This window comes from Lolium perenne, chromosome 7 (assembly GCF_019359855.2).
Source record: "Lolium perenne isolate Kyuss_39 chromosome 7, Kyuss_2.0, whole genome shotgun sequence".
NCBI classification, from domain to species: domain Eukaryota; kingdom Viridiplantae; phylum Streptophyta; class Magnoliopsida; order Poales; family Poaceae; genus Lolium; species Lolium perenne.
Window position 1 is genome coordinate 254088774 of NC_067250.2, and position 15312 is coordinate 254104085.

Genomic DNA, 15312 nt, shown 5'->3' on the forward strand with positions numbered 1-15312 from the left:
AGATGACTCCGGGGGCAATTCCCCGTCCTGGCGGCGTGCCGGAACAGAGATTCTATCCCCCGAAACTTGTCTTCGCGATGGCGGCGGCTACGGAACTCTTCGTGGAATATCGTCGATCGTTGTAGGGTTTTCGGAGACGGAGCTTTATATCGGCGAAAGGGCGGAGTCGGAGGGGCACCAGGGTGCCCTCACCACCCGGTGGCGCGACCAAGGGGTGGCCCGCGCCCAGGTATGGTGTGGGGGCCCCCTGGCCCATCTTCGTCTCCCCTTCGGACTTCTGGAACCTTCCGTGAAATATAAGATCGTGGGCTTTTGTTTCGTCCAATTCCGAGAATATTTCCTGTGTAAGATTTCTGAAACAAAAAACAGCAGAAAACAGGAACTGACGCTTCGGCATCTTGTTAATAGGTTAGTTCCGGAAAATGCATAAAATCATTATAAAGTGTGAGCAAAACATGTAGGTATTGTCATAAAACTAGCATGGAACATCAGAAATTATAGATACGTTGGAGACGTATCAGAAGATTCCGTGGAAAATAAGACCGCGGGCTTTTGTTTCATCCAATTCCGAGAATATTTCCTGTGTAGGATTTCTGAAACCAAAAACAGCAGAAAACAGGAACTGACGCTTCGGCATTTTGTTAATAGGTTAGTGCCGAAAAATGCATAAAAATGATATAAATTGTATATAAAACATGTGAGTATTGTCATAAAACTAGCATGGAACATAATAAATTATAGATACGTTTGAGACGTATCACCCCTACTCTTCTCGCATGGAAATCTCAACAAATTAAAATCCTATGAGAATAGGATGAGGGTTTTCCTTTGCTAGATTCACCAATTCTCGAAGAAAGGCGGCCTTGGAAGCTTCCTGAGCAACACCATACACGGCGACTAGACTCCAAATGAAATTGTCAGCTCGATTGCGGATGTGGAATTTGATATGAAATTCCCCCACCGAATGGGCTAACACTTCCATTGAGTCTGTTCTGAAACTGAGTAAGATACCACCAGATCTTCCACGGGGAGGACAAGAAATCCATGTAAAGTCAATACCACCGGATATACGGTTAAGCAGACTTTGCGAGAAATCCCTTCTCCCCATCTCAGAAATAGCCAAAAAATCCAAATTATGATCCCTAACGCAATCGACAAAATGTAAGTGTTTAGCCAAGTCACCAAGACCTCTACTATTCGCAAACATGCCATTCATTGGGAAACAATGGGAGATTTGGAAATTTTAGACCGTTTCCGCGGTTTCTTATTGGAGGAGGATTTGGACTTACGACGAGATGCTTTTAACTCATATAAAGAGTAAAGATCATCCTCATCCAACCCCACCTCCGACACTTCACCAAGTAGGTGAGAAAGAAGCTGACCATCTGATGTGGAAATCACTTCCTCATCATCTAAATAGGTGGAATCCAACACGGTCGAAGCTTTTGGAATAATCGTAAGACGATCAAATTCCATATGCTTCAAGACTCTAGTTGAAACATATATCTTTTTCATTAATGCCTAGCCTAACACCTAAACTATTAAGCTTAGAGGAAATAACAGGCGATGCAAAAGAGAGAAAATATTTCAATTTTTGAGAAGAATTCATACCAACGGAGTCAAGGTTTTGCGCCGCCTTACGGCGCATCGCCTTCTGCATAGAGTCCTCATCCGTCATCGTTCCCCCATTAGAATCCATGCCGAACATCCCACTCCGCCTAACCGGAGTGACATACCCTCCATAGGTGTCACTCGATGACACATGTGTGGGAGGTGGCACCACATCCACCCCCACATCCCGCTGTGGAAGCGACGTAGTAGGCGGTGTCGGTGTCAGAGTCACGATGGGCGAGGAAGGTGCCTGAGCCAGAGGCGGTGTAGATGTAGTAGACGTCGACACCAGCAGCGAAGTCGATGGCACGGAAGGGGAAGGTGTCGGTGTCAGTCCTAGAGACGACACTCCCGACCCCAACCCCACCACCACCAAAGCTGTAGCCGCAGCCGTTGTAGGAGGGGACACGGGGGGTGAAGCAGCCCTCCCACCACCACCTCCATGGCGTCCGGATCCGCAGCCGCGGTGGTAGGAGGAGGCACAGTCAATGTAGCAGCCCCCACTCCCGCCGAGTCACCTGCATGGGGGGGGGGCTCGGGTGATGAAGCAGCCCCCCAACATCAGCGAATGTGTCACAGAAGGGGCACAGATGGTGTAGCAGCCCCCCTCCGCCACCTCCACGTGGGTGGTCGCCGAAGACCAAGGGGTAGATGGTGTCGTGGACACCACCCCGACCAGCTTCTGAGCATAGACCGGAGAAGCCATAGAACCGACCTCCATCGCCACAGGTAGCACAACAGCGCGACTTACCAGCTGAGGAGACACCCTACGAACCCTATCCACAATCTCGATACCTCTCGGCATCCTCGGATTAGCATTATAGGGAGTAATGACCGAACATAAAACAGTAAAAGCCGCCACTGACTTTCCTTTATTCGCCAAGGAAGAAGGAAGAGAGGTGTCCACATCCATATTAGAAGCTTCGGACGCCGTAGCCCCCGAAGGACCAAAGGAATCATGATCCTTGTCATTACCCAAATACTCCTCATCCACATCATCACTCTTCCGTCTCCAGAAAAAAAGGGTGAAAGATGGGTCCACAACAAAATCAGCCGGCTCACAACGGAAAACAAAGTCAAATAACTTCAGCTTGACATCACATGCCACGGCAAGAAAAGGGGCCGTATCATCAACCTGCCCCTCCAAAGCCGTGATGAGCGTCCGCCGTACCAGGGCCGTGGTGGTGGCGGCCACGGCCACGTCCTCGACCCCCGCCTGGAGGTCCATGACCACCACCACCACGGCCCTGGTACGGCGGACGCTCATCACGGCGTCCATCCCGACGCTCATCTCGGCGCTCGTCCCGGCGATCACCGCGGTCACCGCGGGGTTTGCCAGAGCCGTTGTTGGAGTAGTATTGCTGGCGACGCTGGCGAGAGGCGATGTTGGCCGATGTCTCGAATTCCTCAGAGGGCGATGCGTTGAGCATCTCTTGACGCTGATCATAGGCATGCAGTTGAGAGTATAGCATGCTCAGCGTGATAGGCGTGGTCGCCACGCCCAGAGCAGCGACAAGCGAGTTGTAGCCGCCGCCCAGCCCGGCGAGTATGTAGGACACGAGCTGGCGATCTTGCAGGGGATGACCGGCGGAGACAAGTTCGTCAGCGAAGCCCTGTATCTTGGTGAGAAACTCAGAAGTAGTCATCTGCAACTTTTTGGTGTTCGCGAGCGCCACAAGTAGGTTGGTGACGCGGGCTTCACTCTGAGCCGCGAACATCTCCTCGAGGGCCTTCCAGACACCGGCAGAGTGCTCGATCCGGTGGACATGAGGCAAAATTTCGAGGGAGAGGTATTGCAGGAGGTATGACATGACAGATTGGTCCCGTGCAAGCCATGCAGCATAAGCCGGATTGGGCACCGGTTGCGACTGATCATCAGCGGTCTTCTCCGCCGCGGTCGGGGCGAGTTCTTTGGGCGGCTCGGCGTCGGAACCGTCCAGCAGGCCGACAAGCTGTGCCCCTCGGATTGCAGGGAGCACCATGGAGCGCCACAAAGGAAAATTCTTCCTGGTAAGCTTTTCCGTCGGGGGATTCCCAAGACTGATCGGGACGAGGCTACTCGAAGACGCCATGGCGAACGAGCAGTCGGATGTCGACGGGGCGGGTGGAGGGTGCGATGCCGATCGAGGACGGCAGGGGGATGGTTTTCGTCATAGATGCGTTCAGGTAGACGAGGCGGAAGAGCCTGCTCTGATACCATATAAAAATAGCGATACAGGGTATTAGGGTTCTACTCGGATAACAATGCTGAGTCCCTCGATATTTCTCCTATAAATGTTCAAAGACTACCCTCTCAACCAGGGGGTCTGAAGGGGCAAACGAATCTGGGTCGTCCAATCAGGTTGCAACAGTAAAATCTGCATCCCACTTTTCATCTCAGCCGTCGGATGCAGTAATTTTTCTTTCACTTCTTGCTAATCTGGATGACTCCATGACGGTTGGGCCCATGTGCGTGCGGGGCTGGTGTTTCAGCGAGCAATCCAGCACAATCACCACGTCCGTTCTGCACACGCCGTCCGCGTCGCGCCCATGTCCCGCGGTAAAACCTAGATCTGGATTCGTGAAAATATCTGAGCCCGTGTCTCCTCTCTCTCTCGTCTCCGCCTCCCCACTCCCGCCCCGAGCCGCCTCCCGCTCCTCTCCTCTCTGCGACTCCACCGCAGGAAGAGCGGCGCCCTAGCGACCGCGGCGGATGGACACGGGGGCCACCGGTCGCAGGGAGCGTGCTCCGCGGCGGCTGGACACGGGGCCGGTGACGGCATCGTCTGGATGCGGCGGCGGCGGCTGTATTCGGTTGCAGAAGGAGGTGAGCGCGAAGGGTGCGGCGATGGAGGAGGTGGCCGAGCTGGTCCTGCTGTTTCAGGTACAGGGCCAAATTCGTTCGGGTTTGGTTATCCCTCCTCTCTGTGTCTTTTGCTCTCTGTCTCTCTCTGCTCTCACTCTCGTTTCCCCTCTCTATCTTGTGGACGAGGGTCCAGGTTGAGGGAACGGAGGAGGACGGGGTTTGAGCCAAGGAGGGTGTCGGTTGCCTGCTCAGGGGAAGCGCAGCGGCGGCGCTGCTGCTCACTCCTCCTCACGTCCTTGTCTGCACTGGTGCCTCTGCTGCGCCTCCTTGCTTCCTCTCCAGATAGCCCATTGGTACTTACCCCCTTCTATCTCGATTCCCCACCCAAATCCTCTTCAATATGCCTGCTTGGGGTTTATTCCCCAAACCAAGGAATACGTCTGTTCAGACCATGTGTTCGTTCTCAGATGGGGAACTAAAAGGAGTTCCTTATTGACGACTTCGCTCAAAAGCAAGAAGGCTGACGCTGACCATGATCCCAGTTCACAGGCGCCCACGAGCGTGGAACTCGGTGAGTTGCAGATTTTGGATCTGTTTTTTTTCATCTCGTAGCAGTTCTCTTTTATTGGGTGCTTCTCATTAAAATTTGTTTTGCTTTCATATGGTTGCAACCAGGTGTGTGCGCTACAAAAAAAAGGATTTGGTGCCTCGAGTTTCAACTTTCGGCTACAAAAAATCCTGGTGCAGATTTGACTTTTTTTGAAAAATATGTTATATCCATTCCAGCACAATGCCTGTAACTCAGATTTATTGTCTCAAAGATGATAAGGGAGATACGGTGTGAGCAATATTGTTTTGCTTTAAGATTTTTTTTATATATTTGTATGTGGTCTGCTAAATAATGCTCAATCCCAGATTTTCAGTGTCAGTGGTAACAACTAACAATGGTTTCTGCTATTCTTAGGTGTAGCTTTACTGCACTTCAAAAAAGGAGTATCATCACCAGGACATTCGTGGGCCGGGCATGAGTGAAACCAAGGTAGTACTGTTATACTTCGCTTTACTATACCGCATGACCTACTTACTTTTGTATTGTATTGTCCTGAAGTATTTGGAGTTCAGTTCATAAGAGCCTATTGTTGTGAGCATACAAGCTTCATTTTTTATATCACTGTGCTCATTTATATTTTGTAACCAAACTGAAAAGATTAAAGGAATCTTTGAACAAGTCTGTTTGATTGTTCACTCTATAAATAGAGTCTACTACTGGAAAAATGAATTAGACAACGGCGTGACCTCAGCTGATGAATGACAATGGCCAATGAGCGACCAGAAGCAGGTACGTGCTTCTGTTGTCTTGGTAGCATATTGTGGCCGCAGAGGCGACGTCCCGGTGCTGTTCTCATGCTTTGTCAGACACAGACATGCCTTGGCGCCGCCCATCCCCTACCCGCCTCTAGCCCGGTGTTGGGCTGATTGAACCAGAGTCCCCAGGCACACTGCAGGGCAGCGGCCACATTGGTTTTCATGTTGTGTATAGAGGTTGTAGTGTAATACCCCAAATTGACGAAATAAATGTTTGAACATTTTTGAAGTGCAAGTAATATTATGACGACCTAAGACAAGTTGAGATATGAAACCATATCTTTGTAAAGCTTCAGTGTTGCTGGCTAAAACAGAGAAACTATGGAAAAATAAAAAATAAAAAATTTGTGTCCTAGAGCTTGAACACTAGGTTTAAGCCATCGTCAGTTACTCTAAGCAGTGTTGCATATATTATTGTTTTATATTCTGGTCTAAGAATAGCATATCTTCATTAACAATTCTCCATTTGCACATCTTCACTAAGCCATTTTGCTGCTCAAGCTCAGCTAGACCACCATGTATCTTCAGTCAGGTGCCCAAATCAATAGCTTCATTTTTTTTATTTGCTAAATTTGGCGTCCTTTAGTATCTGAATGTACATGATCACTTGGGATTCTTGTCATTTTGGTTCTACCAACGAAAATTTTGGTTTAAAGATGATGAGTTTCAGAATATGGTTAGTTCTGAGTATTGTGCCACTGTTATTTTCTCTCTTTGTAGTTGAATAATTAGCGGGACTCTATAGACCCGTTCTTAGCTCTATAAGCATTATTGTTCTTTAGTTTTAGCTGTGTTGATTATACAACTTTTGTTTTCTCCAATTGCAGCTAAATGATTAGCAAGACCTGTTTGGACTGAATAATGTTCCACGTGAGAGAAATAGCATGCTGATATTATCCTGAAATAATAGCATAGGGAGGGGATGAGTGCTATGTGTGTGTTCAATTTTCATGACTATGAAACTCAACTCATCCTTTCTTTGATTCTGCACTTTGATAATTGGTTTCTTAATTTAAACTCAGTATGTTTTAAGTTATGCTTCCTCTGCGCGTTACTTCTGATACTTGGATACTTTGATTCTGCACTTTCATGTTTGGTTTCTTTCATTCATCCTTGCATAGAATTGCCTTTGTGGAGCTATTGGCGATTCGGTCCATTTGTCCTATTTGAATAATTTTCCCAGTTTTTTTTATTTTCTTTTACTTCGGAGCGACCAATTGACTAAAATAGCTTGTTACTTTTTCAGCATATATGATGCCATTGGCCAGCATGCCGTTGATGTACCTTATGTGGGTGGGAAAAGGGGATATAAATATCTATCCAGATATGGTGCCATTGCACTATCATTGTCACCCCACGAGGTACCAGAGGGTGTCTCTTGTGTGTAGTGTTTCATTCAATAGCAAAATAGTTCGTACTGTAGGATAAAATGCATAGGTGGTACTTCGGTTACTCATTAGTGTCATTTCAGTATCTGGAATTTGTATATTCTTTCATGTTTGTTTGGAAGTCACCAATATATACTCTTTGGTCCCCCATTCCACATGACTAAGCACTTGCTAAAATAAAACAACCATCCCTGCAGTTTCTGGCAGTCAATTGTGTTATTCAACAATCCGTGATGGTTGACTGGGAGAGCAGTTTAGTCATGTGGTGATTAGGAATAAGATTATGAAATTTGATTAGTTATGTGCAGCTTGAGTTGACTGAAATCAATGACAATTTGAGACATCAAGAATAACTTCAAAATCAAGCTGATGGTTTAATTGTACAAATTGGTGTTTCTCCATGGATTTTTCTTGTTCATACTTTTGTAGATTGTTATTTGGCGGCTGATATAGAATTACTAATGCAAAAGGAGAGAACCATTTGATTTTAGTGGCCGATACGGAATTACAGGAATAAAACGGCATATATAAATGCAGATTTTCCAGTGTCTTCATCTAGACCATGTGTCTCTATAGTGTACCTTTAGTTCAATATAATGCCAGAGAACTTTAAGGCCCGCAGATTCAAATGGGACGCTACAAAATAGCCCAGAATCTTACATGCTGATAATTTGATTTCCTTACTAATAAAATTTCAGTGAAGTTAATCTACTCAACCGTTATCACTGAGCAAAGAACCCTAAACGATCTCACTACAAAAAGCTGAAGTGACCTACATACGCTTCCTATAATTCCTGCTATGCATCTCTGATACTGGTTAAGGTGAGCCATACATAGCATATTCTCCTTGTGCAGAAGCAAAGTGCCATGGTTATCATCACCGTTTTGGAGGATATAGACTCTATGCCTCTCCATCCCTTGGGCCTCTGTGAGTGGTGAAGTGTTTCATGATGAATGGTAGATATAATCTTGCGCTGTTTTTGTATTTGGAGTAAAACAGTGATATATTATGTGCAATTCAAAAATGGTACATTTTACTTTCAGTTCTTATGTATATTTATTACGAGCAATATAAGTTTCCTTTGCTCTTCTCCTAGAAAAGCACATTTTTAAAATTTTCTGAATGGGGATACTTATGTTTGACCCTTTCTCTTATTTAGGTTGGTGTTGGCATGTGCATGGAGGGAATAATAGAGCATAATCCAGTTGTTTATTATCTAAATGGATCCTTTGGCATGTAACACAAGCTGCTTTTGATTTGCTGGTGCGTTGGGCACGTAACAAGCTTCCATTAAATATATTGAGAGTATTCTGTGAGGTTTTCATGTTGTTTGTGTTTATTTGGGATAGTGATTTCTGGCATACAAGGTGTGCATTGTTGTAAACAGTGGTGGTGTTTGTAAGTAAGTATATCTCTTTGTCTGTGCTTAGGAACTCAAAACAATAGATCCATGTTCGTGGGAATCCATTCCTGATTTTACTGTTCTTTTCTGAAACATCTTTGTTGTGATGCTTAGGTGTATGACACATGGGAGCAAACTACAGAAGGAAGGTCGTGGCGCAGCTGAAGCTCAAGTCAGTCCTCACTCCTATGGGCATTCAAGTAGGTACTCGATTTCAATGTTAAATGCTACTGCTACATTATTATTGTATAATGTGTTCAGGTTTTTTATAGTGTGTGAACGGGAACTATCAGTTCTCGATTTTTTCCGGTTCAAACCTAACTGAATCCACTAAAGTTGACAGGCTATTAAAACTAATGCCCACTTTAGGGTTCTCCCCAGCTATAGAATGCCTGCTATCAAATTTGTTTTCGTTGCGGGTTGGTTCAGATTTGGGTTTGTGCTGAATAGCTATTAGGTTGGTGTGTAATTGTTTTGATTGGAGGTATGGGCTTCCTTCAGGAACCTAAACAATGGATCATAAATCCCTTCAAACTCATATTAAGCGCATGGACAACAGGTCATGCTGAATAGCTATTAGGGTTGTGTTGGTTCAGATTTGGGTTTGTGCTGAATAGCTATAATGTTACTTCTTCATATTGTTTGGTGGTCGACACAAATGCAAAAGGAGAGGTGAAAATTTGAGATTAATGATGCATTGCTTACTAAAACAGAATAGATCTATTTTTATGAAGAGCTCTAAATAATAGTGCTGAAAATAATATCAAACACTTGATTAAAGTTTATTAACCTACACAATGCACCATATATTTGGTTTCCTAACTATTTCTTATCTATTTCTTTCAGTTGAGTAGCTCCAAAATTAATAAGCTACAGAGCTACATTTTTAAGGAGTGGAAAAGAAGTATATTGAGGATAATATATCTGTGATAATATATGTTATCAAGGTACACCAATAACTTGACTGTTTTTTCGGCCTTTACTGCCAAACTACTAGAGAAATTGTTTGTGCTGAATTACGAACATGTAGTATTGTTACATGTCAGAGTAATACGGTTCTGATGTTATCTTGAAATAATAGCAGTCGGAGGGGACAAAGTTTTCTTGTGGCAGTTTTATGTTTGTGGTGAGTTAAGAGTATCACATCCTCGCAAAAAAGTTAGTTAAGAGTATCGCATGATCCAGTAACATGTAACAGAAGTGAAAGCGTATATTCACCGAATGCTTCTGGGATAGAAGTGCTTGTGTTGGTATGTTCCTGTTGCCGTTTGCTCTCTAATGTTAGCTTGCATGATGAGAGAGGGAAGTGGTAGTTTTTTTTTCCGCTGGATATATATTTGTTGAATTATTTGGTTCCTTCTTCCACTAATCTTATTTTTTCAGTCTACTGTTGTCTTACTTCTCGGTTTGATTTGGAAAAGACCTGCTGATGTTTGCATTCCAATTCAATGATGGTTGCCCAGTTTATGTTTGAGTGTATCATACTGCTATAAAAAGTTATACCAATTTATTGTATACGTAAATTATTATGTGAGCATCAGAGGTTCGATTAGTTATCTTAGAACTTTATATTGATAAATATTCAAATTTATAGCTGTTTAAGAGTTATAAATATGTATTTTTCTAGGTTGTCTAAATCAAGAGCTTTTATCGCCTCTTTAGCAATCTACTAGGATCATTGGTACTGTCCAATATGTATTGCTATTGGTATATATGTACTCGGATCTGGCAGCCATATTGTATTGTTCATTCCATCGATTATACCTCACGTAACCTCAAGTATATGACTTATGGTTGCTGGACTGAGGGATTGAATTCCCCAAATATATAATTATCAAAATATGTAGCAAGTTTTCACATGATGCTCTTCTACTATCAAGCATGGTTGAAAAACATGTTCATACAGGATTTGCCCTCTTTGAAGCAAGATATTGTCACCAGATAGTAAATCTTTCGCCAAAGCAACTAAGAAAAAGCAAGTTGGTTGTTTCCTGAGAGATGTTTATAACGGTCTTTGGTCCGGCAAACGAAATGCTGCCAAGAAAGCTTAACATTAAGAAAAGGATTTCTAATTCATGTAGATGAAGTACCCAAACAATTCATAATATTCTACAACCAAAATAAAATAGTTTAGTATTACACATGGCTTCAATATTGTGTTGGTTTCGCCTGTGCGCGGGGCGCACCGGGTCATTATTAGACACTTGTTTACATTTAGCTATTTCAGATCGTGCTCCATTAATATCAGTACTTTAAGCAAATACACGTTGATTTTGAATGTTAGGTTCCTGGAAAAACAACAGGAAAATATCAGCCATCAGTCATCATGTAGATACTGAAATCTAAGCAAATCATATATGTTGAGAGGCGAGTAAAGAATGGTTTTGACCATCGTTCTTAGTTCTCTTTAATTTTTTTGTGTCTCTAACATACCCGTTTATTCTGAAACTATCTGATGTTCTTAGACATGTGTAGTAATATCTACATAACTGCAAATAAATATTATATTCTTAGCATGGGTGGTGCTAACCAGGCTAATTATGGGGTACTCCATGCTGGAAGCAATTGCATTGTACTTAAATGACCTCGTGCTTCTTAGTTCTGTTTGTATTTGTTAACCATTCCCAGTTTTCAATTTTGATTTTACAACCTGGGACATAGGGACATGAATGTGATTGACTTACCTTTTCCTCAACACATTTCAGGTTTGGTTCTCTGTATATAGTCCTTCACTCCATGCAAGAGTCGGTGATACACAACATTTCTGAAGTGATGGCGTCAAGTACTGGCTGATGATAGTCCTGGTAAGCATGATCATATCACCTGGTAAACTTGAGGTGGTCATGGTGCTACCGGCATATATTTGATCACCAACCCCTCTCATTTAACGTCTACACATTATGTTTGAAGTATTTTGTAAGAAATGCATGGTGTTACTGTCTCAATGGTACGGTATCAAATTGTTTCATTTTTATTAGCTCATAACATTTAAGGAACATGCAATTCCAAATTTTGAAATGCCATATTATTTCGAAAATTTCAAGAAACACCGCCTTCCCTATTTAATTTGTACATTTGGCGGACTTAACATTTCATTAATTGCTATTTTGCATAGAACTGAAATTTCTATCAAAAGATTTTCCTTGGTCTTGAGAAGGTGTGAATTTTATTCAGATCTTAATCTTGACAGTGGAGCTACTTAAATGTTTACATACACCATTTTAGCTAAAATAGTTCCCTTTTGTACACGTATACGGGACTATAGTAAAGATATTGATGCAATGTGTCGTTTTTCATTTTTCATTTCTTATAGATTCTGATGCAGTATCTTCTTTCTTATAGTAATCGATAATCTAGGATTTCTTGAAGCATTGCTCATTTGTTCTCTTAGAGTGCAAATAACATCACTGGAAAATTGCCTTCAGACTTTTACTGACTGACAAATATGATAGATTATGTCTTAATCATGTTTAATTAGTAAATTTCGTCGTGGCCTCCCCGTGGATGAGCAGAAGCGTGTGGCCAGGACGTTGGCGGTGCCCGACATGGTGGTGTTCGCCGAGGTGCTCGGGCACGCAGGCTGAGCATCCGTCTGCTGCTGTTCACGAGACGGCTCTTCCGATGCCTCACATGGCACCGACCCAGGCAGGTTTTGTCCCCACATTGTTCATTTCAATCTACATATTCTGATCCTGATGAGTTCGAGAGCATAGCTCCCTTGCTCATACTGATACAATGATTCATGTGTCTTGGAATAGAGAGATTATGCAACTTGACGAGCCAATTGAGGTTAAAATTTATGAGTGGAATACTGGTGGACTTCTTACAATAATTGGGGCAATAAAGAAATTGATTTCTTTAATTTTACTGTCTCTTGTTATTAATAGTTGTACAATTGCAGTGTTTCAAATCAGGTCTAATGTTTCCTTCACCTACATTTCAGGAGGCTGAGATCATTCCTTCTGAAATTTAAGCTCATTGACAGGACAAATATATTTACAGACTTGAAAAACAATGTAGGAAAAATCAAATTGTTGTGCCTGCCCATCGTTATTAACTAGAACAATTAGAAGCCTTTTACTCATTCTTCATTGAAGTAATTGGTTACCTCTGCAAACCGGTTTGTTGCAGCATACGTGTTTGCATTATACAGCAAGATGAAGATACTAATGACCTCATAGTCAGATCCTAAACCTACACGATTAGCTGAAAGTTCTGTTCATCAAGTCAAATGTTTCTGGCAAAATTGCTCTCATGTATACCTCAATCGCAGTGTATTGGACTTGCTCAATTGTCAACAATTGTTTGAAAACAACATAGTAGTACTAGGTAACTAAATTATTTATTTGTAGTTTGTAGTGAGATTTTGTGGTCAGATATGGTGAACCCCTCTAATTTACTTTGATACTTAATTGCAGCATAGCAGACCTTGAGAATGCTCCTCATTTATTTCTCTCAGACAAGGAGGTGAAAGACTGAACTGCAATCCATTTTCCTTTGACAATTTTTGTCCTATGTATTTTTTCTTATACCATTTGTCTTATGCTACTGCAGAAGCTGTTTTCAGAAGCTGAAGAAATCGGGAGCAGCTTCCAGTTGTCTCTTGGAACACTAAATTAGATTATGACCTCCAAGAGTCCGAGGGGAAACTATTCAACTTGATACGGAAGCTACACTATATGTAAATTGGAAATGGTTCAAATTTCTGATGCATGCCAAGCCTGGTGAGGAAAATGATCAAACAAAGTTGTAGCTATTCTACATTTCATGAACTGGATGTTGCGAAGAGAATTTGGTTCATGTCGAAGAGCAGAATGTATGTAAGCACCTTAGTCACAAACATATTAAGATCGACCTTCATTTGACGGCCTCCAAAAGAATGTGTGTTCCATCTATAATAAACCTCTAAGTAGAGCAGTAAGACTCTTGTGTTCATCTACCATTTGAGACCACATTGTGTGCCTATTGCATGTTATTATCGTCCTCTTAAGTAGCACACAGGAAAAAATGTTGAATGATATTGCTCACGTTTTGTTTTTGCCCTAGGATTTGCTTGCTGTTCGTGGGAAAAGAGTACAGCGTTGTTGTCGCCCCAAGGTGTGAATCATTAGATGCGTTGTACAACCACCTTCAAATGCAGATCGCTAAACCAATTATCTGGGCCAATGCTACCCCGCGACAAGGCAAGATCGATCCCACAACAGGTCAAAACAATGAGAGTCTCCCCATTCCTCAAGCTCCAAACTAGGTTCAGGGCACTGGTGAAACTTCAACTCCGCCACCGTCTATAAATCCTACACCACGAAGTGTACCATCATTAGGTTCTACAATCGATGGGGTAAACTTAGGTTGTCCTAATAAAGCACCTTTCTTTCGATTTCTGACGAACCATGTATACTTATAATTGCAGGTAGTCTCCAACTCATCTGGAAGATCGATGATGGCAAAAACCCTAAGTCAAAGAAAGACCTGAACTTCTCAGAAGACGATTAGATTCTCATGTGCATGCTCACACCAAGACAGTTCATTTGTCAGTGATATTATATCTGCTATCGTCCGCACTATTTCCAGACTGCTCTATCTGCCCAATATGTAGCACAAAGACTCCTTTATGCACATTCGTTCTGGTTGTTAAAAACCCATCGTCTTGGGCTTAACTATTTTCATGTCTAGGACTAGGACAACGTTCAGACAAACTGTTTAAGTCCTGTGTACTGCCTATCACTTATGTTGTATTCTATCTGCATGCTTGCTTCTTCTGTATTATGTGCTTCTTAATATCCGGACTCTGTTTATGTAATGATCGTTTGGTCAATTAATTTTTCTTCTATAGGCATGGTATTTCGTATACTTTAGATCAATTCATCCCTTCAGTTTTATTGCGAAGTGGTTACAATTTTTTTTACCTCTAAGTAATATATAAGACTGAGAAAGTGTAGCTAAGAACAACAAATAGACTTGCAACGCTCGACATATGCACCGTACCATCCTCAATAAATAGTAAAACAAAGTTGTCACTAAACACTTCAGGTCCCACAAAATTTATCCACCACAGACTTACATGGGAACCACTCCTATACATAGAGGCAGCAATCTATATCGCTTAATCATGAAAAGGAGCGACTGCTTCCCCCTCTGAAGAATACTGAATCAAGCAAACAAAGTCCTTATTCACTTCCATGGTAAGAAAAACAAATATTCTGCGCAGCTTATATATGAAAGCACTGCAAAGCTTCCTCAGTGCAACCATTCACACAAAGCTTCCTCACTGCAAAAACACTGACACAAGTCACTGATACAAGCATGTCCATACACGGACGACCAACCATCGCAATTAACACTACCGCTATGCAGACACATCCTCTAAATTCGGACACAGGACATCACAAACCACTCAAATGACAGCTACCCCGCACCACCGTATAGAACCCACAGGTAAAAACACATACTCAGTTACAATTTCCAAAAAAACAAAAAAAATCTTACTAAGTAACAAAATTAACTACACAATTACCATGATCCGGCGTGGCGTGCCGCTGCGCCCTTCTTTGTGTCTGTGTAGTTGGTTCATCCTAGAGTCATTGGTGGTTGTGTTGTACGAGTTTCACAGGGTTGCTTCTTTTCTATGCTCATGTGCTTTGCTCTTCTCTGGCGCTTATTCGGCTATGTCAAGTTTTGTGCCTCTCCTGACCTTAACGTGTTTTCTGGGGTGTTACAAATATCATATCATTTACTATCCTTGTTTCGGATTATGGTTTTA

General features: G+C 42.7%; 1 long non-coding RNA gene and 1 pseudogene across 2 annotated transcripts; both read left to right on the plus strand.

The window, feature by feature from the left end:
* The first annotated feature begins 4905 nt into the window (after positions 1-4905).
* Positions 4906-9645, plus strand: LOC127313409 (uncharacterized). 2 transcript variants are annotated; one of them, XR_011748625.1, is made up of 6 exons: positions 4906-4967; positions 8005-8077; positions 8310-8413; positions 8500-8552; positions 8667-8756; positions 9399-9645. It is a non-coding gene; the product is annotated as an uncharacterized lncRNA (long non-coding RNA). The 2 variants fall into 2 exon arrangements; XR_007858965.2 differs by lacking the exon at positions 8005-8077 and having other exon boundaries at positions 9399-9634.
* Positions 9646-12076: 2431 nt separating this feature from the next.
* Positions 12077-13486, plus strand: LOC139834028 (protein PIGMENT DEFECTIVE 338, chloroplastic-like; annotated as a pseudogene).
* The last annotated feature ends 1826 nt before the right edge of the window (positions 13487-15312 follow it).